This window comes from Leucopleurus acutus (assembly GCF_964270905.1).
Source record: "Leucopleurus acutus genome assembly, chromosome: 17".
NCBI lineage: Eukaryota > Metazoa > Chordata > Mammalia > Artiodactyla > Delphinidae > Leucopleurus > Leucopleurus acutus.
In genome coordinates, this window is record NC_139159.1 from 11,573,158 (window position 1) to 11,599,482 (window position 26,325).

At 37.8% G+C, this 26,325-nt stretch overlaps 1 pseudogene across 1 annotated transcript; it reads left to right on the forward strand.

Moving 5' to 3' along the window:
• Positions 1-11,293: 11,293 nt before the first annotated feature.
• On the forward strand, positions 11,294-11,449 carry LOC309973855 (large ribosomal subunit protein eL39-like; annotated as a pseudogene). Its single transcript has one exon. The product of its transcript is annotated as a large ribosomal subunit protein eL39-like (transcript).
• The last annotated feature ends 14,876 nt before the right edge of the window (positions 11,450-26,325 follow it).

Consider the following 26,325-nt stretch of genomic DNA (forward strand, 5'->3'; position numbering starts at 1 on the left):
CTCTTGGCCCCCAGTCCATTCACGCAGAAGTAAGAGTGAACATTCCAACTACTGCTCAGAAGTCCTCCAATGGCCCCCACTAGACTTGGAATAAACTCCAAACACCTAACTCTCCATGATCTGCCTACCCCTCAGTCCTCTTGTCCTACCGCCCTCTTTCTACCACTAAGAAAGAGCCAGCCACCCCGGCCGCCTTGCCCTTCCTCAACCACGCCACACGCACAGCCTTGATACCTGCTGTTCTGTCCAGGATCACTGCACCATCGTTCCCTTCTTACCTCTCAGGTTCCAGACGAAATGTCATCTCTTCAGAGAGGCAGTCCCAGACTACCAAACCTGAAGTCACCAGAGAGTCACCCTCCCCAGAGTCCCTACGTTCATGCTCTGTACAGCACACCTAGCTGACCTACTCTTGTTAGCTTGTTCTAAAACAAAAGCTCCACAAGAGCAAGAACCATGTCTGACTTATTCACCACTGTGTCCTCGGCCCTAAAAACTACTATTATTTAGTAGATGCTAAATAAATATTTGGTAAATAAATGATAAATGCACTTATTGTAAATAAATTAGTGAATAATCATTTACAAATTAAGTTGATGAATAAATTAACGAACAACAGAATTGATATAAAGACAAACTAAACATCTAGAAGATAAAATTAACCAAACCTCATACCAGAATCTAACCTCTGTGGAGGCAGAGACTTTGTTCAATGCTGTATCCCCAGATATAGAATAAATCCCAACATTTAGAATAGTGCCCAGCACATTCTAATGTAATCAATAATATTAGCTGAATAAACAGGCAAGCAAATTCTTAAAAAACAGTAATAAATAGAACTAGCGTCATGAGCTATTATAAAGTAGTGTGACACTACAGAGAATCTAGAATCAAATCCAAGAATACACAGAAATTTTGTATATGCTAAATAAAGGATCTAAAATCTGTGGAGAGGAAATTCCCTGGCGGCCCAGTGGTTAGGACTCAGCATTTTCACTGCCGAGGGCTGGGGTTCAATTCCTGGTCGGGGAACTAAGGTCCCACAAGCTGTGTGTACACGGCCAAAAAAAAAAAATCAAGTTAATTATTTGATTTAAAATGCTAGATTAAGTGGTTGTTATCTGGAAAAACATAAGGCTGTATTATTACCTTCCTACTCCAAAATAAATTACACATGGAACAGAAATTTTAATGTAAAACAACAGCATGAAAATATTAGAAGAAAACATAACTGTATTAAAAAAAATCTCAAATAACAACAAGGACCTACCGCATAGCACAGGGAACTATATTCAATATCTTATAATAACCTATAATGGAAAAGGATCTGAAAAAGAATATATATATATATATATATATATATATATATGTATAACTGAATCACTTTGCTGTACACCTGAAACTAACACAACATTGTAAATCAACTATACTTCAATAAAGTTTTTTTAATTTAAATAACGACTCAAAAAGAAATCTTAACTAGGAAAGGCCTTTCTAACTGTTCTATAAAATCCAGAAATCATGAAAAACAAATCAATTTGGCCACATAAAAGTTAAATTATGTATGGCAAAATATACCATAAACATAGGCAAAAGACAAACTCCAAATGAAGAAAAATGAGTTCAACAGATACGACAAAGGGCTAATTTTTCCCTGCTACACCTAAAAATGAAGGGAGAAAAAAGAAGTGTCTTACAAATCAATTACAAAATGAATAATAGTGTAGAATAGTGTAGTGTAGAAAACCAGGTAGGACATAAACACACTACTCACAGAAAGAGAAATAATAAACACAAGAAAAAATGCCTGACTTCATTAACAAAATACATATTAAAGAAATGAGATGGTATTTTTACATACTAATGATCTTCTTTCCTCACAAACCCCTGGCATGAAATTTACAACTCTTCAACATATACCTAGAAATCTCAAGGAAAAATAATCATGTTTTTTTTACTGTTATTATAAAGAAAAGTTACTGTATTTAAAGCCCTCATTTGGATTTAGTATGCAAAATAGCTCCCCAAATCATTGTTATTATCTCCTCCATGCTTATCATTTAAGAGAAAAACATCAATTAAACTGCTATGACTTAATGTATCCTTAAACAAACAAACAAAAAACCCCACCAGTTCAGGAAATATAAAAGGAACACAAGTCACAAGCAAAAATAAAATTCTAATTTTCAACACTGGCTGCCTCCAGGGAAGCTGAAGGACAGATACAAGGGTAGGAAGAGGACTTTTCAACGAATATCTTTTGAATTTTGTAGCACGTGTAGTTATTATATATTCACAAAATACATCGAGCTAAAATTTAAAGCTACAGTAAGAATGTACTACAAAGAAATCTACAAAGAAATGGATGATCTCAAAACCCAAGGGACTAAATCATACAGAACACACTCCTGGCAGCATCATGCTTAATAAAGTTAGTGTCTTCCACCAACAGAAGACCCTGAGCCTCCTGCAGTGTTTCATGGTAAACGACTTATTCTGGAGCAAAGAGCCACTGTAATCACTTGGTATTAAAAGGCACGGCTCACACCTGCTGTTCCCATCTCTACCCCAAGATATTTATCTTATTAGATTTCAAGACTCCCCTTAATACCACCATATTAGAGGAAAACCTAGTAGTCTGGAGAGCGCATATGTGGAGATAAATATTTCTATCGGCCAAATCATATTCATGAAACCACAGATATAATTATGTAATAGTTTGTCATGGTCAGGACCTATCAATCCACTGTTATCCAATCAAATTGGGTAAATAGCTTGTTAAAACACATTTTAACCTGTTATCTCTAACAGTTCTCTTCAGGAGAAGGGTTGCCTTTTTTTTTTTTTTTTTTTTTTTTTATGAGGGGAAGGGTATTTACTAAAAGAGCCACTAATTAGAAAGGTAAAGTCTCATTTATCACTTTAAGGATTGAGAAAGACTAACATCAGCTGTTAAAATAGTATAAGTAAGAAGCTGGGTAATGAACATAATCTAGATTATAACTATGACACTAAATTTATTTTAAGGTAATCACTTTAGACTTGGTATAGAGGCACTACTTAGGGTCTGTATTAGTTAACCATTACAAAAACTTGGCAAAAAGGGTAGAATTTAATTTTAATATATTTTAACAAATTACTTTGGGATGTGCAAAATATTCAAGTTATTTTATTCATTACTAATTTAAGGAAGCCTGGTCCACAAATACTTAGCTTAAATGCTATCCTAACCTGCAAGACACAACTCTCATGAAACAAATCCAAATGAGATAACAGAAAAATTTTTTAAGAATGGACTTAAAAAAAAGGTGGATCCATCAGTGAATACATTCTGAGTGATAATTTACTCATGTATTGCCTCACAGACCAAGATTTAAGTGAATATTATTAAACTGTGAACAGTCTAGGTAAAATAATCTAAAGTAACTCTTTTTGGATAAATATACTATAAATTATAACATTAAAAATTTGATTTGCATGTTAGAATGTTACTTTAAAAAATAATTATATGTGCTTTATACACCAAGACTGCAGCACAGACTTAACATATATCTTTGTAAAAAAAAAAGACTATCATTTTTAAAGCCATATACTAGTAAAATTGTTTTTAATAAAGACAGTAAAACAAATTTAATCAAATTCCCGTGTCACAGTCAGTCATAAAACACTCGGGGCTATCATCCACATTCCCACCTCACCTCACCAGTGAATGGAAATAACTGAGAAGCTTCTACTCGTGACTTCTAATTTAGCCATCCTGGGAACAGCTCGTAAAGCAAACTACTGTAAGTCAAACCACGGGTGAGGCCCAGCTAATCAGAAACTGACAGCCGCAGCGCAAACAAGTTAAACTCTAAGGTCCCAAAGGATCCGCCACCACACAGACAGGCGTTCTGAGTGCCCTGGTAAGACACTCAAGCTTGCATCGGGGTGAATCGCGGCTCTTCCGCAAAAGATCTGACAAGGTAAATGACAAAAGGCGTAAAAGTTGTTCCTGATATTGGTTAGTACGTAACTTTTAAAGAGAGACATGTTTTTTTGGTTTGTTTTGGCGCAGCTTATGAGATCTTAGTTCCCCAACCAGGGAATAAACCCGCGCCCTCGGCTGTGGAAGCGCCGAGTCCTAACCACTCGACCGCCAGGGAATTCCCAAGACAGACATGTTTTAAAACTGAGCAAAGGTATCTTAAGTGCTATGGTTTTTATCTTGTTTGGGTTTTCCAGTAAAATAATCTATTGTGCAAAGGCGTGTGTATTTCCCTTAGATGGTGAAGTAATGATATATTAACTCCTTGCTGAGCTCCTACTCTGTGCCAGAAAATGCTCCAGGCGCTTTCATACAAAACCTCACTTACCCGCACAAGACCTCTGTGAGGCAGGTCTTATACGCCGGGTGTTGGAGATTAGTAAACAGGTCACGGGGCTTAAACACAACAGCACTAAATACATTTTTGGGTAACGTTACAAAAACGGTAACACGCTACAAAAGATGAAGCCCAAAGTTCTGAAAGCAGTTTTCTCGGATGCAGTAAAGTGAGCTTTTTCAGACCGTATTCATCTTACGTACGCTAGGAAAGCGTTCGCACCTGAGTGCCTATCCAAGTACGAATCCATCCATTGAACACTATCCTTCCCAGTCCTCTTCCCTATGCAAACAATATATTAAAAAAAAAAAAATCACACTCTTAAAACTAGCATTCTTTTTGTTTAAAAACTTAATTTAAATTTTTTGGTGGTTATAACAAAAGTAAAAAAATCTCTGAAAACATCCACAATTCAACTAATGCATTATTAACATTAACTTGACCTTCATTCAGTAACTTGGCAAGCTAATCCTTTAAAAACAATTAGTAAATTGGTGTGAGTGAAACAAAATTCATTCTTAACTTACAAAACACAAGATTTACAAAATCTGAGTGCACTGTTTTTGAGAGATTTCTTCAATCGTATTCACTAAGAAAACAGGACTGCTTCAAGAAAAAGACAATTATGCTTAAAACAATATGCTTAAATGTGAAAAACATTACATTATCAGGGATTCAAACCTTGCTTGAAGAAGAAATATAAAAGAAGCTTTTGTGTTGCTTATTAGCAAACAGTGATGGCCTTATACATTTTAAGTTACTATTCACACTTTTCAATTTCTTAATAAAGGAAGACAAAAGCTGCCTGGTGGATGAAAGACCATCATTTTTACACAAGTATAGAAAAATAATTTCAAATAGTATAATCTTAAGTATTTCCTACTTTGGACTCTCATTCGGATGGCAAATGGCTAGCATTCTAGCAAGCATTTCTTTCTTTTTTTTTTTTAAATCATAGCATAATTTTAATAGGGAATAATGAAGACAACTTAATATGGAATGCTAGATTCAGTTGATGAAATACTATAGCAAGCATTTCTTAAGCCCGATATTTGGAATCCAAATTTAAAAACAACAGATATATAATAATCTTACTCTTTTCAACATATGAAATAAAGTAAGGCATATATTTCCGCAGCAGGAAGACCTTAAGTGAGAACATGAGAGACAGTGGTATTTAGTTTTTAAAAAGTTTTTAGTTGTTTAGAAATCCTCAATAATTATACTTTAAATTTATAAGCAACAGTAAATTTGCTATCTCCAGAAGAGAATGTTTAAAATACGTACACCAAATGTCTAAACTGTTTAATTCCATAATCTTAAAAGTTGAACTTCTTTAACTGTAAAAACTTCTTTAAAGAAATGATCCTGAGGAAAGCTACCTCGATACCAAGGAATGATACCATAAAAAGCCCTTCAGGAAGAATAGGTGGGAGAAGAATAAAAATCACATGCAGTAATCTCAAGCTTCTCAGCTGACAGGTAAAACGTGTAGCTCTTTTAATCAGAGAAATAACACTGAAGCAAAAGGAGAAGAAATGTGACTAGCAAGTTCACTCCTACCCGTATATGAACTAATGATTAATGTCACAATCCTAAAAATAAAGATGGCCTACCTTAGAGGCGATCCACTTGATAAGAACCAAGGCCAGACACCAGATCAATGTAATTCCCATTGGATCAATGAAAAGCCCCCTGCATAGCCTCCCTCCTCTCCCAGAGGGCAATGAGCAAGGAAGATTTGTTAGGATCTGACAATAACCAGCTGCTGTCCCGAGGCAGAAGAGAGGGGACACTGCCTGCCTTGAACCTCACGCAGCTGCCTTCAAACAAGGGTCACCTGACTCTCTGAGAAAATGCTGCCAGCCGGCCTTCCTACCAGCGCGTGGTTAATGCCACAGCCCAGGGCTGGGGAAGGAGAGTCAGTAAAGCTGGAAGAGGGGAGGAAACACCTTCGTGAGCGCTGACCTAACAGTCTCACAAAATGTAGGCAAACGAGGTCTCCAGCTGGCCCCAAGCACATCCCCGACCTTAACACCAGGAATGCTTTCACATAACTTCCAAAAAATGTTTGGCAGTACTAAAAATTTCCTCATTTCCTCCACGTAGACCAGTGTCACAGGTATAATGTCCTGGCATTTAAAAATATTAATGCATTTTACTCTATTTTTTCAACTTTAAATACTGAATTGGTCAACTCTATTTCCTTTAGAGCTAGGATTACTTTATGAATGCTAGGGGCTTTCATAGATAATGTTGTGCTATTTAACATTATAATTCACTCATTATGGATTTATTGACAAAGGCCAGTCTATCTGCATTTTTCAAGCAATTAAAAGTACACTATTTCTAAGCCCGACTTGCAGTCTAGCTTACACGATAATATTTGTGTTACACGTCTCATTCTTCTCTCAGCTGTGAGTGAGCTCGGTGAAAGCAAAGTGGGTCTCTCTCTATTCATCTTCATGATCTCTCACAGCAGCCAGCAGAGAAAAAGCCTTTCATGAAACTTTCATGCGAGTATTCATTAAGCTGCAACTAGGTACCAGGCCCATTGCTGGACGCCAGGGGTATAATCTTTTGAGTGAAAACGGAAAGGGCTCCTGCCCTCCCGAAACTTACAGTTCAGTCAGTCTACGTTAATCGAAGTCTGCAAATAAATACAAAACTGCAACGGAAACAAGTACGACGGAGCTGCGACGGGAACCGCCAACAAAGCCCCGGGTCTGACCAGGTTAGGAGGTCAGGGGCTTCTTCCCAGAGGCCCTGAAATGTCCCTGAGCTGAACTGCAAGGGCAAGAACACGAAGAGGATGGGAAGAATGATCCTCACAGACATGACAACGCACAACAAAGACAAGCAGAAGATTCGGGAAGAAGAGCAGAGGAGGCTGCAGTGCAGGCTGTGGGACCCCACAGTGGAGGCCCCGAGAAGGGGCTTCGTCTGCATCCTAAAAGCCAATCCCACCCTGCTGGAGACTTCAGCAGGTTTTGGTCAAGGGCAGCTCATTGGGGTAGGGGCTGGGGGGCGGTCAGGAGGCCACAGCGGAGTCCCAGGAGAGGCGCTCACGGACTGTGCTGGGGGGAGACGTGGACGGGCTGGGAAACACTCCGGATGCGACAGGACTACGTCATGGGCTGCAGTTCATGGTGAGACAAAGGCATCTGCCTAGTGGCGGTACCCACATGACAGTTCTAAAATATTTGAAAACAGCCCAAATAGTTCAAATACCAATGCTGTTTTCATTATCCAATCCTCAGTAGGAAGAGTTTATTTTTTTAAAAATAGTTAATTCTCCACCTGTCAAAATGAGGCATAAACTCAAATTACAGATGCACATCACAATTTTTCTAAATTGAAGCTATACATAACATATGGCCATACATTTCCCACTACACCTTATACATTATACACACACACACACACACACACACACACACACACACACACACACTTCTTTCTACTGAATTAACAAGCTGTAATGCTAATCCTTGCACAAATGGAGATAACTTTTTTAGTCTGTCATGAAACTAGGTGTGGCATGAGATTGTCAGGGTCTTGGATTACTCTCTGGGCAGTAAGGTTCCAGCCGGCAAACTCAAAGGATGCCCAGGAACAGGTCAGAGCAGCCAAATGTAATCAGCCCCACCCTCAGGAGAACCGCTGGTGGTCATCATTCGTTATCTGCCGCACTAGCCTGGGCTGCACTCTCCAAATTAGCCTACCACCTCGATGCCCAGCCCAGAAATACTTCCTATCCTCACAGCTCCCAGCCAGTCAGCTGCTCGAAAAGTGAGTTCTACGAAGCAAACACGATCCTATTATTTTTGGTACGTTTTGATAAATGCCCTTTTGGTTAACGGTGGTGAGGTCAAGAATCTCAACTTGCTTGTCGTCTAAAAGTGGAGGATTGGGACTTCCCTGGTGGTCCAGTGGTTAAGACTTCGTGCTTCCATGGCAGGAGGCGCGGGTTCGACCCCTGGTCGGGGAACTAGATCCCACATGCGGCAGGGCAGAGCCAAAAAGAAGTAAATAAATACAAGTGAAGGATTGAACAAGGGAAGAGGGAAAGAATCAGAACTGAGACACACAGGGAAAAAAGAAAGGCAGTCCTAAAAATTCTCTCATTTAAATGAACTTCTGTCGAGATTATCCCACCATCTCAAAACTCCACTGGGAGTCAAGAGCCTGGGTTTATTTCCCAGCTGTACTGCCAAGAGCTGAGTGAACCTGGGTGAATCACCACCTGTAAGGGCCTTGCTTTCCTCCCTTCACAGGAGTTAAATAACATCTGTAAAAGAATACCTCACTCATAGCAGGCTCTCAATAACATCTAGCCAAGTCCAAATTAAATAATTAAGACCTAACAATGATCATGACCTAACCACTCCAGCTCCACCCCAACTCTGGGCTTAACTGAAATCACATGGTTCATGAGGGCAACGTGTGCTGTGCTTGCCCAGTGCCCTGGGAACCTCTCCTGAGGCCTGGTAGGGCTAAGGTCATTTTTCACACCAGTGAATATAGGAAAATGGTTCCCCAGCATCCTCCTTCTTAAATATCTACTGTATGTCTGACACTGAAATACAGAGATAATCAAGACACAGTCCTTCCAGATCAGAAATTTCCTATTTGAATAGAAACAGCTACTAAGTTTATGCCTAAAATCATAGCTCCTTCGTTGCTGATAACACATTTACATCACTCAAATCTCACAAAAAATTCAGGCAATACAAGTTTATCTTAAAACAGTACACTCACCTTTCTTAATGGCACGGACCTAATGGCTTTAAAACTTTTTCCTATTCTGAGATATGAAATATTTATCACTAATTTATCTTGATAAAGTATAAGACTTCTCTTAATAAAAAGTTTTCAATAAGACGAAATAGAAACAAAAGCTGTCATCAAATTGTATTAACACTCCTTTACAATATTATGTCTATTTCTTAGAAAATTATCTTAAAATTAATCTTTCTAAATATAAAATAATTTATTATCCCATAAAGAAATAGTTGCCTTTTACAATAACAACAAATGTATTCTTTTACGTTAACTTTTCTCACCTGTCTCAAAGCCTTAGTGAAACATGACAGAGCAACAAAAAAAAAATCACTTGACTATACTAGAAAAATTAATGCATAGGAGACAGCTAAGCTTTATGAAAACAGGATTTAAAACTATAAGAAAAAGGTATAAAACTCTTTACCTTGCTGGGGCTTATAAAAGTAATATCTGAACAGTCAGGGTATTAAAAGCAAATCTCACTATTTTAGGAGTATGATCAATAGAAGGAAAAGGTACAGCTTTGATCACTGTGTCTTAAGAGAAGTAATCCAAGTGCAAATTTTATCCCTGGGGCTCTCTGCCACTCACAGGACACCTGTCAATCTTGGCAATAGCCTTTAGCTATCCATATAGAGACTCAGCATGTCCTTCTCTTGACCAAATTAGGCTAACCTCAACTGCATTGACATCACTGTCTATAATTTTGGAATCCTGTTGACAAGAAGAGCCTAGCCCAGAGTTCTTTATACAAATGTAATGTCTGTTGGAAGTTATAACCAAATTTATAATAGAAAAATGTGAATACTATAGTCTAAACCTTCCAACTGTGCTTTTATCATTTTGAATTCCAATCAATTTTAATACCAAATAGTAAATCAGGGCGGGTTTTTTATTTCTATTACTAAAAACCACATATTGGAGCTTATTATTTTTCAAATGTTATGAATTTCAAGAGATATGAAACTGACCAAAAAAATTAATCCTTGATAAGTAACAAAAATTATTTTAAAACTATGGTAACATGGGAGTTTTACCACTTAATTAAGACCTTTGTGTCATACTGATTTAGAGTTCTGAATTAAGTTTTCTGTTGGATAGTAATTAACGGCAATGAACATGTGACTGGTCTTGGTATGAAGTATTCAATAATAAAAACACCCTGACCTTTTACAAACATTCAAGTCTTCTGGTCCAGAAAACTACATTTTATGATATTAAAAGAACTCAGAGATTTGCTTATTGAATGACTGTTCACAGTATCTCACACCAGTCAGAATGGCCATCATCAAAAAATCTAGAAACAATAAATGCTGGAGACGGTGTGGAGAAAAGGGAGCCCTCTTGCACTGCTGGTGGGAATGTGAGTTGGTACAGTCACTATGGAGAACAGTATGGAGGTTCCTTAGAAAACTACAAACAGAACTACCATACGACCCAGCAATCCCACTACTGGGCACATACCCTGAGAAAACCGTAATTCAGAAAGAGTCATGTACCAAAATGTTCATTGCAGCTCTATTTACAATAGCCCGGAGATGGAAACAACCTAAGTGTCCATCATTGGATGAATGGATAAAGAAGATGTGGCACATATATACAATGGAATATTACTCAGCCATAAAAAGAAATGAAAAATTGAGCTATTTTTAATGAGGTGGATAGACCTAGAGTCTGTCATACAGAGTGAAGTAAGTCAGAAAGAGAAAAACAAATACCGTATGCTAACACATATATATAGAATTTAAGAAAAAGAAAATGTCATGAAGAACCTAGGGGTGAGACAGGAATAAAGACACAGAGCTACTAGAGAATGGGCTTGAGGATATGGGGAGGGGGAAGGGTGAGCTGTGACAAAGTGAGAGAGTGGCATGGACATATATACACTACCAAACGTAAAACAGATAGCTAGTGGGAAGCAGCCGCATAGCACAGGGAGATCAGCTCGGTGCTTTGTGACCACCTAGAGGGGTGGGATAGGGAGGGTGGGAGGGAGGGAGACGCAAGAGGGAAGAGATATGGGAACATATGTATATGTATAGCTGATTCACTTTGTTATACAACAGAAACTAACACACCATTGTAAAGCAATTATACTCCAATAAAGATGTAAAAAAAAAAATTATGGGAATTTGCTCCTCGCCATGTCTTCTCACAAGACTTTCAGGATCAAGTGATTCCCAGCCAAGAAACGAAAGCAGAATCGTACCATTCCCCAATGGATTCGAATGAAAACTGGTAATAAAATCAGGTACAACTCCAAGAGAAGACATTGGAGAAGAACCAAGCTGGGTCTATAAGGAGCCTTGCATATGAAGTGGCACACATATTTATGCTGTGTCAAGGTCACTTCCATCTTACCATATCACTCTGAGAACATCACTACTATCTGAACAGCTGGATGTGTTTTATTGGGAAAATGATTTTTCTCTTTGTGCTTCTGCACTAGTGCTTTGGCTCAGTACTAAATATGTGAGACCTTTTGTCGGAAAAAAAAAATTATGGAAAAGTAGAAATGGTCACAATTTCCAGAAGGAAAAAAAAAAAAAATCAGTGGTGTAGATTTGACAACTGTAGAGTTTGGACTTAGGCTGCCAGTATATAAGACCAGGAGAATGTCACAGACCCCGGACACTTTAATTTCAGCAAGGCTGCACACATAGTCTCTGGAGGCATCCTTGAGAACAAAAGAGAGTAATGTTAGGCTGACTCCTAGCTGACTGAACAAACATAACCAGAGTTCAAGTACCGGATGTCAAGCTGGTGGAAGAATTCTAGAGGTCGCTGACAGAACTCTACATTTGACTTTGTCTTGTTCCACAGTTTATTTATTGGGATGCAGATTGGACTAATGCATATCATATCTGCATATAAAACACAAAGTATTTGTGCTTAATTACAAAATAAAGAGAGAATGAAGTATGAATTTTAAAATAAAATAAACTGCATGCATATGGAACAATGGAAATGGAGTTTACAAGTTTCCTTAAAAAAAAAAAAAGGCCAGAATGTTTAAACTCTAAATTAATAAGAGACAGTAAGTAAAGGCAATCTTAGGAAGCACTGAGAGTCAGTAAGTATCCAAATCCAGGCTACTCCACCGTTCTCAGTACAGGCCACATGGATAAGACTGAATTCAGTTCTCAGTATTACACTGGAAGATGCATACATACATAACATCTTTAAATGCAGATAAGGATAATACATAAACTGCTATAAGATAAAATAAGCCAAGGAGTTCAGCTTTATTCTGTGAAATTATGAAAGGTGGAAGTAGACCAATGGGCACAAGTTTGTGGAAAACAGAATTTGATTCAATATTACTTTCTAAGAACTTTCTACAGTTAGAACCATGGAAATTGAAAGGAGCTGCCTCAAACTAGCCTCTGTCAAGGCGGTTGTGGAGCAGTCTAGAAAAAATGACCTTCAAGGTCTCTGCCAGTTCTAAGATCCCACAATACTATACCTGACTTGATTTCATAATCAAAGAAGCCTTTCTAAGAAAGCCGCCACCACAGACCCAGCCATACTGATTTCCTCAAAGTTACTAACATCTCAGTGGTTACTGGTATTTATCTCAAAAGATAATTTTTAAATGCGAACTATTTGTAGGTAAGGAAAAAAACTTCACACTAAAAATACTACCACGAACTGACCACTACTTGTGGGTAAATATATATCAAAATATTTATAACATAAATACTAAAGAAGAAAAATACTAATCTCTCAGAGATTGGTCAAATTTAAAAAGGAAACGCCAACTGTCAACAATTGTTTCCCTCTCCAAACCAATAAGAGTAGAAGCCCCCAAAATTTCTGAAGTATACTTGAGGCACACCGCATAGTACTGTTTCATCTCCACATATAGTACTGCAAGGGAAAGGAGGAGACGCACAAAGAGATTTTGAGATCTCCACTGTGTTGGGCATGAAGGATATAACACAAATGGACACAGTCCTTGCCTTCACACAGCTCAGATTTTTGTGGGGACTACAAACAATCATAACAAATAACCACGATTACAAGCAAATGTAAGATGCTCTGAGTGCCAAGTATGACACTTAACCCAGGATTCAGTCGTAGCTAGGTAGACCACTGGGAAAAAGTGACACATAATCTGACTCTTAAATGATTTCATAAGAGTTTGTCACACAAGAGGTGGGGGAAAGAGTTCCAAGCACAGAAAAAGCAGTATTTGCAAAAACCCGAGGTAAGCAAAATCACGGCTTGTTTATAAAAATATAAACAAGGTTCAATAAATGATAGGACAACTAGTAGTGGACTAGAACTCCCATCATGAACAACTAGAGAACTAGGCTATCTATGAGAAACACTGCTTTCAGATGTTAGACAAGTAGGATAGGACTTTGATCCCTGAGAGAAGGGGGAAGAAAACAAATAAGGTGAGACCTGTAATTGCCTAGGTTTCTTGAAAGCAGTTACCAAACCCCAAGGCAGAGCAGAGTTACCCTGCAGAGCAAGAAGTCTCACAAAGTTGAGGACTCAGAGACTGGAGTTCAGGGAGGGTACAATACTTGGATTTTGCAGGGCTGAGTACCAGACAGGAAGAGCCGTGAAGATAACCGGCTCCAGAAGCCTGAAAATGGGTCTCCTTGAGTCTTTGGCTAAATACTAAGCTAGCCATGTGTAGAATGAGATACCATGAGGCTGGGAAAAGAACTACAGGGGAGCTGGGAAACATCTGGTCCCCACCAACCACAGTGAAGAGCTCTCACACAATACCTGGGACATTCCATAGCGACCCAAGAAATGCCAGAGCACAGGAGAAGGGCAAATGTAGCCCATCAATGCAGAACGTTCTACTGGCCAGCATTGTTCTGGACCCCCACTAATGATGCTTAAAATATGCCTAAAAGGATCAGGCTGATCCACAAGTAACTAAGTTGCTTATCAGATCAAAACTCAACACTCTTTTAAAGATGACAAGTTAAAAATAACGAATTAGGAGAATAAACAAGAAAATGTGACCCCAAACGGGGTGATGGTAGGGAGTCAATAAAAACCCAGAAATGAACAAGATGATGGAGTTGGTAAATTAAGGACTTTTACAATGCTACTGTAAATATATCCAAAGATTTTAAAGAAAACATGCACACTGAAAAAAGAAACTGAAACTTAAAAAAAAAAGGATCTCTTATAGCTAAAAAACATAACGTCTAAACTAAAAATTTGCATTTGGGCTTAACGGCAGACTAAATGCTATAGAAGAGATCAACAGAAATTACCTAAACAGTTTCCAAATTTGATGACAACTATTAATCCAGATATCAAAGAAGCTCAGTGAACCCCAAATAGGAGAAACACAAAGAAAGCCACACCAAGATACATCACAATAAAATTACTAAAAAAAAGAACTGATACCAAAACCAAAGACATTACAAAAGGGGATCATAAACCCAATCACTCATAAACATAGACACAAAGATGTATAAGAAAATATTAATAAATCAAATCCAACAATATATAAAAAGGAAATGCATTATGACTAAGTGGAGATTATCCCAAGAATGCAAAATTGGTTTTCTGTTCAAAAAAAGCAATAAATGTAATTCAACATATTAGAATTAAAAAAAATCATATAATCATTTCAACTGATAAAGAAAAGGCACTGAACAAAATTCAACTCATTTATGCTAAACACTCTTACTAAACTAGGAATAAAAGGAAACTCCCTCATCTGATAAAGGACATCTATTAAAAAACCTACAGCCATCATCATACTTAAAAATTAAATGCTTTTGCCCTAAGATCACCAAAAAAAACAAGGATGTCTGCTTTACATCTTTAATATGGTATTTAACGTCAGAGCCACTGCATTAAGGCAAGAAAAAGAAACATACAGCATACAAATTGGAAAGAAAGTAGAAAAACTTTTATTTGCAGACAATATTATCATCTATATAGAAAAATCATAAAAACCCTACAAAAGAATTTCTGGAACTAATAAAAATTTAGCAATGTCACAGGACACAAATTTGATATATAAAAATCAACTGCATTTCTCTATACTCGTAAAAAATGATTGAAAAATGAAATTAAAAAAGTACTACTTCCAATAGCATCCACAAACGTCAATACTTAAAGACAAATTTAATAGAATATGAGCAAGATCTGTACAATGAAAATTATAAAACATTTTTAGGAGAAATTAAAGACCTAAATAAATGGAGAAATATATCATGTTGTTACAAGACTGAACTGTGTTTTCCCCAAAAGATTTGTCAAGGTCATAACGCCCAGTACCTATGAATGTGACTTTACTCGGTTCCTTGCAGATGTAATCAAGTTTAAGATAACAGTATACTGGGTTAGAGTGGGCTTGAAATCCAGTATAACTCATGTCCTTATAAAAAGAGAGAAATCTGGACACAGACACACAACCACACAAAGGCAGAGACTGGAGTAATGCATCTACAAGCCAAGGAATAACAAGGATGGCCGGCAACCACAAGGAGCTAGAAAAGACAAGGAAGGATTCCTCCCCAAGAGCCTTCAGAGAGAACATGGCCCTGCTGACACCTTAACTTCTGACTTCTAACTTCTAGAACCATGAAAAGAAATTTCTGTACGATAAGCCATCCAGTTTGTAATACTTTGTTTTGGCAGCCCTAAGAAACTAATACACATGTTTACGGATTGGAAGGCTCAATATTGTTTCCAATTTTTCTCAAGTTAATCTATAAATCCAACACAATCCCAATTAAAATTCCAGCTTTTTTTTTTTTTTTAAGAAACTGACAAGCGAATTCTAAGATCTATATGGAAACACTGAAGATCTAGAATAGCCAAAAATGTTTTGGAAAGAAAAGAGAAGACTGGAGGACTTGTACTACCTGATTTCAAGACTTAATTTAAAGCTACAGACAATGTGGTTTTTACATAAAGGCAGACGCAGAGCATCAGAGCTCAACAGAGAGTTCAAAAACAGACCCACACTTATGTGGTCAATCGATATTTGACAAAGGTGCCCAAGTAATTCAAGGGAAAATGTAATCTTTTCAACAAATGGCACTGGAAAAACTATATAAACTTATGAAAAAAAATCTCAACGTGCAATCTCATGCTATATAAAAAATTAACACAGATCATTATATCTAAACATAAAGGCTAAAACAATAAAATTTCTAAGAAAAAGTACGAGAATATATTCATGATTTGGGGTTAAGTAAAGATTTCTAGATACAAAAACACTAGTCATACAAAATGTTAATTATGCTTAATTATAATTAAAAACTTCTCTTCAAAGACAGTGTTAAGATATGAAAATGCAAACCACAGACTCAGATATTTGCAATATAAATATCTGACCAAGGATTTGATCCAGAATATATTATACATATATTAATGACAGCTCATATCTTAATCACAACTAATTCAATTTAAAATATAGGCTAAAAACTTGAACAGTCACAAAAGAAGATATACGAAGATATATGCATAGCTAATACACCCACAAAAAGATGCTCAACATGTTTAATCACTGGAGAAATGAAAATTAAATGAAAATTAAATTTAATGAAAATTAAAACCACAAGATACCACTACACACCCAACAAGAACAGCTAAAATTAAAAAGACTGGCAATATCTAGTGTTGGGCTGTGGAGCAATTAGAACTCTGCAAATGAAACATATGTCCCCAAAATGACCTGAACATGAATTTCATAGCTTCATTCATACAGGCATCCCTCAGAGATATTAAATGTTCAGTTCCAGACCACTGCAATAAAGCAAATGTCACAAAAAAGCAAGTCCCATGAATTTTTTGGTTTCCCAGTGCATATAAAAGTTATGTTTACACTATACTGTGGTCTGTTCAGTGTGTAATAGCATTATGTCCAAAAAACCAATGTACATACTTTAATTTAAAAATACTTTATTGCTAAAAAAAATGATAAACCATCATTTGACAATGCAGGGTTGCCACAAATCTTCAGTTTGTAAAAAATACAATACCTGCAAAGTGCAATAAAATGAGGTGTGCCTCTAGTCAAAGCTGGTAACAACACATGCATCCAACAACTAATTAACGGATAAACTGTGGTATATCCATACAATGGAATACTGCTCAGCAATAAAATGAAACTACTGATATGTGCAATGACATGGATAAACCTCAAAAAACACTGTGCTAGGGCTTCCCCGGTGGCGCAGTGGTTGAGAGTCCGCCTGCCGATGCAGGGGACACGTGTTCGTGCCCCGGTCCGGGAAGATCCCACCTGCCACGGAGCGGCTCCACCCGTGAGCCATGGCCGCTGAGCCTGTGCATCCGGAGCCTGTGCTCCGCAACGGGAGAGGCCACAACAGTGAGAGGCCTGCGTACCGCAAAAAACAAACAAACAAAAACAACACCACTGTGCTAAGTGAAAAAAAAATCAGGAAAAAAAGACTACATTTTGTATGATTCCATTTATATGAAGGTCGAGAACAAGCAAAACGAATCAGTAGTGGTGGTCTGGGGTAGGAGCCCAAGGGAGCTTCTGGGGGTGATGGAAGAGCACAGTATCTTGATTGGGATAGTAGCTGCATAGGTGTACACATTTGTTAAAACTCATCACATTGTATAAATTATACCTCCATAAAGTTTAATTTCAAAAAGAGGAGCAAAATCTATTCCCTCCCACCCACAAAGGAAGTTTAGTACAGGTTACAGTGTAAAGTGAAGGTGGGAGTGGTAAGGGATTGAGACTAGAGAATAAGGACTGTCAACAATACTGACAGTCTGAATTGTGTACAAAGGACAAAAGGAACCCATTGAAAGGTTTTATTTAGGAGAGTGATGCATAAATTATATTTTGGAAAAAATACTTTGGGTGCCAGTGGATGGAATGGATTAATACAGTGGAAGACTTCCGTCTTCAGAAGCTCTGTAAGAAGGCTGCTGCCTTAATCCAGAATAAGACGATGGCTGAGAATAGGGGAGCGGTCACAGGAACAGAGAAAGGTGACAGGATTCAGGAGACTAATGTGCTCTGTTTCAGGAGAGGGCTCAGTGCCCCAAGGACAACTAAGTGGAGATGTCCATCCAGGAGTCTGGCTTGTGGTGAGCTGAGGAAGGGATTTGGGAGTAATCCCTCCCAAGCACTCAAGACCATGTGGCAAGATTACTCAAGGAGAGAAGATAAGACGGTTAAACCCAAAAGCTTCAGGCTTACAAACAGGAAAGGACTGGGAGGGCAAAAGACCAAAACTCGCCAATGGTAACTATTCAAACTAAACAGCACATCCCCACGCGTTTATTTTCTCTCACACATAAATATAAATAACATTCCCTCTTACACCTCTGTAACATTAAAGCCAATAAGAAACAGCTTTAACTGTAATACAAAAAGCAAGTGACACGAAGGCCAACGCTCAACAAATTTCAAACTGCATCCCCTGTAGGGCTTGTTAATAGTTTCTTCCAGACCTAGGCCAGAGAAGGAACTTTTGGTTCAGCCCCTTCCTCCAATCTAGGCTCCCTTAGTTCCTTTACAAAATGAAAGCAAGATATAGCAGATAATATTAAAAATTCTGCCATCCAGTTCTGTAACAGACACTGATTTGGAAGAAGCAGCCAAGAATAAATTATAGCTAATCATCAAGACAAAACCTGTGTTCCTATTCCTATCGTTATTTACCTGGTGGCTGTAATGATTCGGTTTAAGTCTCTGAGATCACAGGAGTCATTTGATCACAGGATCATTTCCAACAGCAGACTAGTTTAGAAAATGGACCCTACCACTGAAAACAACTGAAAATGCTGGAAAATACAGAAAATACCTACTGAAATGAATCCATGAGCTGGTAATAAAATAAGGAACACTCAGGCAAAAACTAAGTAAAGGCAGGTATGCATGAAGGCGGGCAGAGTACTGAAGCTGGCTCTCACTGCAAGGTCAAAGTAAAGCGGGTGAACCTGAACTCTGCGTTTTCCACAACCTCCTGAGTATATCGAACAAAAGAAGCCCAAAGCCCAGGGTCTGGACAAAGTACAGAGCACCTCCCAGTAACTATTGCTAATGGAATACAATGAGCAATAATAATAACATTCTGTGCTCATTTAAAAAAATAGCTTGAATCAACTCACGTGCAATTTGACATCCATCAGCTAGGAGAACATGATACAAATTTACGCAGGCTAGCGAAAAGATTGTCCTCTCTTGAATTTGCCACCATTTCGATGAACTTAATTGCAAAGGCAATTAAGACTGATGCTACCTTAAGGAGCTGGAACTGCAACAATGTATAAAAAGCAACTTGGTAAAAGGTTCAGAAAAAAGAACTATGTTCTCTTAAATTAACACCATTGGTTTACATTTAATAAAATGAGAACACCAAGGCTTCTGTATTTCGCATATGTAATTATAATATTTTGTTTAAAATAGAATAGGCAAAGAATTAAAAGGGCAAAAATAACTTTTAACTTACATTGAGTACATGGTACTTCTTTGTTCAAAAGAAATGCCTTTATAATCAACACTCTACAAAGAAATTTAAAACTTAATTTATATCATCTAACATCAACAAATTCTCTCATTACAAAGAAATTTTCTTCATAGACACAAAAAGCACAATAGAGGTTTCCAGAGGCTGGGAAAGAAGGGACTAGCAATTACTGTTTAACGGGTACACAGTTTCTGTGCGGCCAATGAGAAAGCTGGGCAAACGGACAGAAATGATGGTTTGTACAACTAAAAATGGTTAAAATAATAAATTTTACGTTAGGCGTATTTTAGTACAATTTAAAAAGTACAGAGGAAAAATATTTTCATCTAATTTTCCTCAAAGTCTGGAATTCTCTTAAGTTTGAAATTCATGCCAACAACTATCTTCTCATAATTGAACCAGGAGAGCAGAGACTTTGGATCACGTACGTGATCATGGGTTCAAATTTGAGGTCTACCCTTCCTATCATGGAGTCTTGATACAAAAGTTACATTCTAAAAGCCTTGGCTTCCTCCAGCTGGATAATGGGAAAGTAGACAGCTAAGGTATGCCTAAAGATAATCCAGGAACGTCACCGAGGTGTTCTTACCCAATTCTCCAACACAGTCCCAGGGAAGGGTCATTAACTAAAACTTATAAGCCTTTAAAAATCATTTAACACCCTCTAACCAGTGCTTTAATATATTCATGCACATCAAAGACTCAAATCAAATTCTATAAAATGGCTTTCCCCTCTCTACGGAGCAGACAATCAACCTAGCTCCTACTTAAATTACCAGGGTCTCTAAGTTACAGTGTAAGACGGCCATGGAATTAAGGAAAAAACCAACTCATTAACTCACTCATTGGTTTTGCTCGTGGTAAAAGCTTGGCCATAATGCTCCCCTTATCAAATTTTTGTCAGTCATTACCCAATGGCAATAGTCCATTTTCAGTCAGTGGCATCAAAAACAGGCAGGCACGTGACAATCATACATTTGCCCAAGTAATTCAGGGTCTAAGTCACAATTCTACCCCTTTAGGAGATCAGACATGGCGGGCATAGGCGGTGGTTAACCTCCTAAGTGTCCAATAGTCCGTGCACCCCACACGATACGGGTTACTCTTCTGACATCCTGCACTGTGTGTAATTTTATACCATTATTATCTGCATATAATGCTGTTTTTTTTTCTTTTTTTCTTTTTTTTTTTTGCGGTACGCGGGCCTCTCACTGTTGTGGCCTCTCCCGTTGCGCAGCACAGGCTCTGGACGCGCAGGCTCAGCGGCCATGGCTCACGGGCCCAGCCGCTCTGTGGCATGTGGGATCTTCCCGGACCGGGGCACGAGCCCGCATCCCCTGCATCTGCAGGCGGACCCTCAACCACTGCGCCACCAGGGAAGCCCTATAATGCTGTTTTGACATCTTAAAAACCTTTCTGACTGGGGAGACTGCCCCTCCATGGGATAGCCAACTCTTAAAGATAGCCAGAAGCATGTCTTTGATTATGCAAACCAGCCAATCCAGAGCCGGACCTCCATCAGACCCTTGCATCTCAAAACAGCTAATCATCCCAGGGTCAGGTACCAGGCAACTAGGGACCACTCCTGTAGCCCAAAGCCTGCAAAATGATTCAAAGTAACCAATTCTGAACGATTCGCTCTGCCCCGCCTTGCCTTTCTCTAGGAAACCTGCATAGAGGCCATGGCCTAACTTTCCCTTCACTCCTGTCTTCCGTCTTCTGACCACCCTGGAGTTCTCCCACGTGGCCCTGTGTGGCGTACCAGGGCTCCTGTCTCTAGGACCCGTGAGCATAATACACCTTGTTTCTTCGTGAGCTTTTCCCATGTCTCCTCTGTGGCTGACTAATGTGACTGACCATCTCATAAAAGAATACAAAACATATGCACTGATCGAGAAAATACAAAATGATCTAACACTGAGAGTTCAGTAGTTATGTTTAAGTGAATTTTATTTAATCACAGGTATCTCTACTTATATTTGAAAAATAATAATATATATATGTATGAGTCTGTTTTTTTAAGTTTACTATTGCAAATACATGTGGATTCATGAATCCCTTGCCCAAATCCGAGATTCTTCTGGGATTTGCCATTATCAATTAGGCCAGGTGTGCATGTATGCATGCCCTTCCCCCTTCCTCCTCATCCTCACCCAAATACACACACTTCTGAAAGAGATGTGCCCACTTCAGCACACCATCACATCGCCTTAAAAAAAAAAAAAAAGACCCTGATAAAACTGAGGGGGAAAAGCTGATATGCGAAAAACTGATATGATAAGAAAAACCTATATGATCAAGGTTAAAAGGGGTGACACTCCAAAGAGCACAAAATCTTTAACCCTTTCATCAAACTGCATACACAGCACCTTATCATACATCCTCCCCTATACCCTATCAGCAGCATTTTTTTATTAACAAGAAGATACAGAAAACCAGTTAATATTTGCCTTTTATGGCACAAATTTAACCTTATTATCTCATTTTCACCCTTTACGTACCACAATTCCAACCAAATAATTTGCTCACAAAATTTCCTGATCACAGCCTGGACATGACAACTGCCACACCTATACCCAACTCATTTCCTCTATCTGGAATAAATTCCCTTCCACTTGGGAAAGCCACATCGGTTTTAACATCTCCAACATGTAGTTGTATAAAGAGAAAAATAAACAGTCATTTGGGCCATCCAAATGGCTTATTTCAAGATTTACTGAGGAAGCATTAAAAAAAAAAAAAAAAAAAACTAACTGAAATACGTAATTTGATACAGCTGAAGGATTTATTGTATGAACAATTAAGAGCCAGTTACATAAAGTACAGGCAATTTACAACTGATGAATAAGATATATTTAAAGAGTTTCTTGTTTTGAACCTGGAATACAAACTGGTACTATGCAGCTGCATTCCTAATTTGAGGTAATGTTTCAAGTAAAATTGATTTAAAAATTATGACTCCTGTTCACTGAAAAGTTTCTGAAGTGTTGAGGAGAAAACAATTTTCAAAATTAGACAAGTAAACATTTAATTGAAAGGCAGTTATGAACCTCTCTCCCTATATACAAATTTAGTTACTTGTACTATTATACTTTACAACTTACATGAGTCTTTCTTACATTACTGTTTGAGTATAAATTGATATAAGCTTTCTGGAAGGTAGTTTGGCAATGTTTATCAAAAGGCTTTAATCTACACCTAATATTTTAACTAGTCATACCACTTCTAGGAAATAATCTTAAGGAAATTACCGTAATGGACTGACTGGTTGATTACTAAAGTGAAATATGGACTACCTACAATCATTTAAAGTGAATGCTATAAAACATAAATGTTCTGCCTTCAAAAAGATTTAATTTAATTCTTGGATACTTTTAACTATTTCAAATTTGTAGTAAAAACAATGCACAGATTCCATATGTAAATACAGAGAGAAAGGAGATGACTAGTTGCAGGGGCTGGGAGGGAGGAGTGAGGAATGGCTGTGGGTGGAGTTTCTTTTTTAGGTGATGAAAATGTCCTGAAATTAGATCGTAGTGAAGGTGTACAATATTGCAAAACTTTGTGAATACACTAAAAAGCACACTGTACATTTTAAAAGGGTGAATTTTATGGTATGTGAGTCATTTCTCAAAAAATGCACATATTCAAACATTTAAATTTTAACTCTTTGGGGACTCCTACCAAAATATTAATTTATGCTCCCAGAGTAACATCTTTTCACATGTATCTTAAATTAGGCCATCCTCTGGCGTCTCTGTATATGGATATGACTGTTTCATACACGTGTTACTGATTAGAAAAGTTTGGGCTCTGAATTAACCTCTTTTTCCATTTGTGCCTGTGCATGGCTCCTTGTGTAAAACTGTGACTCCACCAAAGGAACCAGGCTCCATAAGCAAATGCCAGGCACAGCTCAGATGCATCTGTTCAGCATATATTTTCATTAAAACGAAGCAGCTTTATACTAACAGATGAACAATGTAAGAACACACTGGGGTTGTATATTATTATTTTAATGCTTAGTACAACTTTGGCTTACTTTTCTGACTTTACATTTATGACAAACAAGATGGACAAAATTTTAGATATTATTGCTGACAATACACTGAGACTAACATTTCCGACGATTTTTCCTTCAAAATTCTGGATCACTAATTTAAAAATATTCTGAAACTGCAAGGAAATCTCTAAATAAAATGCTGTTAAGATTTTTAAAACAGCTTTCTTGAGATACAGTTCACAAATAATACAATTCCCCCATTTAAATACACAGTACAATGGTTTTCAGTGTAGTCGCACATATGGGCAACCATCACCACTGTTAATATTTTTCTCTTCCCACAGGAAGCCCCATACTTATGAGCAGTCAGTCCCCATTCTCCCTCCCCCAGCCCACAGCAACGACCTATCTTGTTTCTATCCTTACAGCAATCCAATTTTTGGATATTTTATATAAATGGAATCACACCCAATGTGACCTTTTGTGTCTGGCTTATTTTGTGTCTCGGCATGTTTTCGAGGTTCACCCAAGTTGTAGCATGTATCAGAAATTTATTCCTTTTTATTGTTTAATAATATTCCATTATGGACATAACACTTTTTGTCTGTTTATCAGTTGATGAACATTCAGGGTATTTCTACCTTTTGGTTATTTAATAATGCTGTTACTGATATAAACATTCATGTACAAATTTCTGTGGGGCCCGGTTTTCCTTTCTCTTAGGTATATACCTAGAAGTGAGACTGCTGGGTCATGTGGTAACTCTACGTTTAGCATCTTGAGGAACTGTCAAACTGCTATCCCAAGAGGCCGTGCCATTTCACGTTCCCACCAGCAGTGCAAAAGGGTTCTGATTTCTCCACACCCTTGCTAAGACTTATTATCTTGATTTTTTAATTCTAGTCATCTCCCATTGTGGTTCTGATTTGCATTTCCCTGATGGAAAAGATGTTGGAGCATCTTTCATGTGTTTTTTGGCCATTTGTATATCTTCTTTGGAGAAATGACTATTCAGACCCTTGGTCCATTTTTTAATTGCATTATCTTTTCTTTTTTTAATTTATTTATGGCTGTGTTGGGTCTTCATTGCTGCACGCGGGCCTTCTCTAGTTGCAGCAAGCAGGGGCCACCCCTCGCCGTGGCGCGTGGGCCTCTCATTGTGGTGGCCTCCCCTGCTGCGGAGCATGGGCTCCAGTAGTTGTGGCACGTGTACTCAGTAGCTGTGGCTTGCAGGCTCTAGAGCACAGGCCCAGTTGCTCCGTGGCATGTGGGATCCTCCCGGACCATGGCTCGAACCTGTGTCCCCTGCACTGGCAGGCAGACTCCCAACCACTATGCCACCAGGGAAGTCCCTCGAGTTCCTTTTCTATCCTAGAAATGACTCCCTTATTAGGTATATGATTTTCTCCCACTATGTGGGTTGTCTTTTCACTTTCTTGATAGTGTACTGTGAAGTACAATAATTTTTAACTTTGATGAAATCTAATGTACCTATTTTTTTCTTTTGTTGCTCATGCATTTTTCAGATCAAAGAATCCTTTCCAAATCCAAAGTCATAAAGATTCACCCTATGTTTTCTTCTAAGCTTTATAGTTTCGGTTCCTAAAATGAGATCTTTGATCCATTTTAACTTATAAGGATCCGCTTCATCCTTTTGCATGCGGCTAGCTATCCAGTTGTTCTACCAGTTTACTGAAAAGGAACTCTTTCCGCATTGAATGGTTTTGGCACTTTTCTCAAAACTCAGTTGATCAAAGACACACGGATTTCTATCTCAACTCTCAATTCATTCCATTGATCTATATGTCTATAAGTATGAAAGGTAAGTACTGCAAGCTTAAGTGCCAGTACCACACTGTCCTGACTGCTGTTCCTTTGTAGTAGTAAGTTTTGAAATCAGGAAGTGTGAGTCCTATTTTGTTCTCTCTTTTTGAAAGATTGTTTATTGCTATCCTGGTTCTCTTGCAATTCCATATAAATCTTCAAGTCAGCTTATCAATTTCTATAGAGAAACAAGCTGAGATTCTGGGCTGAAACTATAGATCAACTTGAGGAGTACTGCCACCTTATCAGTATTTCATCTTTTGATCCATGAACATAGGGTATTTTCCCATTTATTTGGATTTTTGATTTCTTTAAATGTTTTGTAGTTTTCAGAGGATGTTTTGCACTTCTTTTGTTAAATTTATTCTTAAGTATTTCATTCTTTTTTTTTAAATTGAAGTATCGTTGGCTTACAATATTATATTAGTTTCAGGTGTACAACAAAGTAATTTGGTATTTTTATACATTACACATCAAAGTTATTAAAATATTAACTATATTCTTTGTGCTATACATTATATCCTGTGACTTATTTATTTTATACCTGGTACTTTGTACCTCTTAATCCCCTTTACCTATTTTGCTTATCGCCCCACCCAATTCATTGGTTCTCTTTATCTGTGAGTCTGTTTCATATTTGTTAATTTGTTTTGTTTTTTAGATTCCCATATATAAGTGAAAACATACAGTATCTATCTTTCTTTGTATGGCTTATTTCACTTAGCATAATACCCTCTAGGTTCATCCATGCTGTCACAAATGGCAAGATTTCATTCCTTTTCAGCACTGAGTAATATTCCACTGTGTGGCACATACACACAACATATATACATGTATCTATGTATAAAAATAAACACCATGTTTTCTTTATCCATTCATCTGTTGATGGACACTTAGGTTG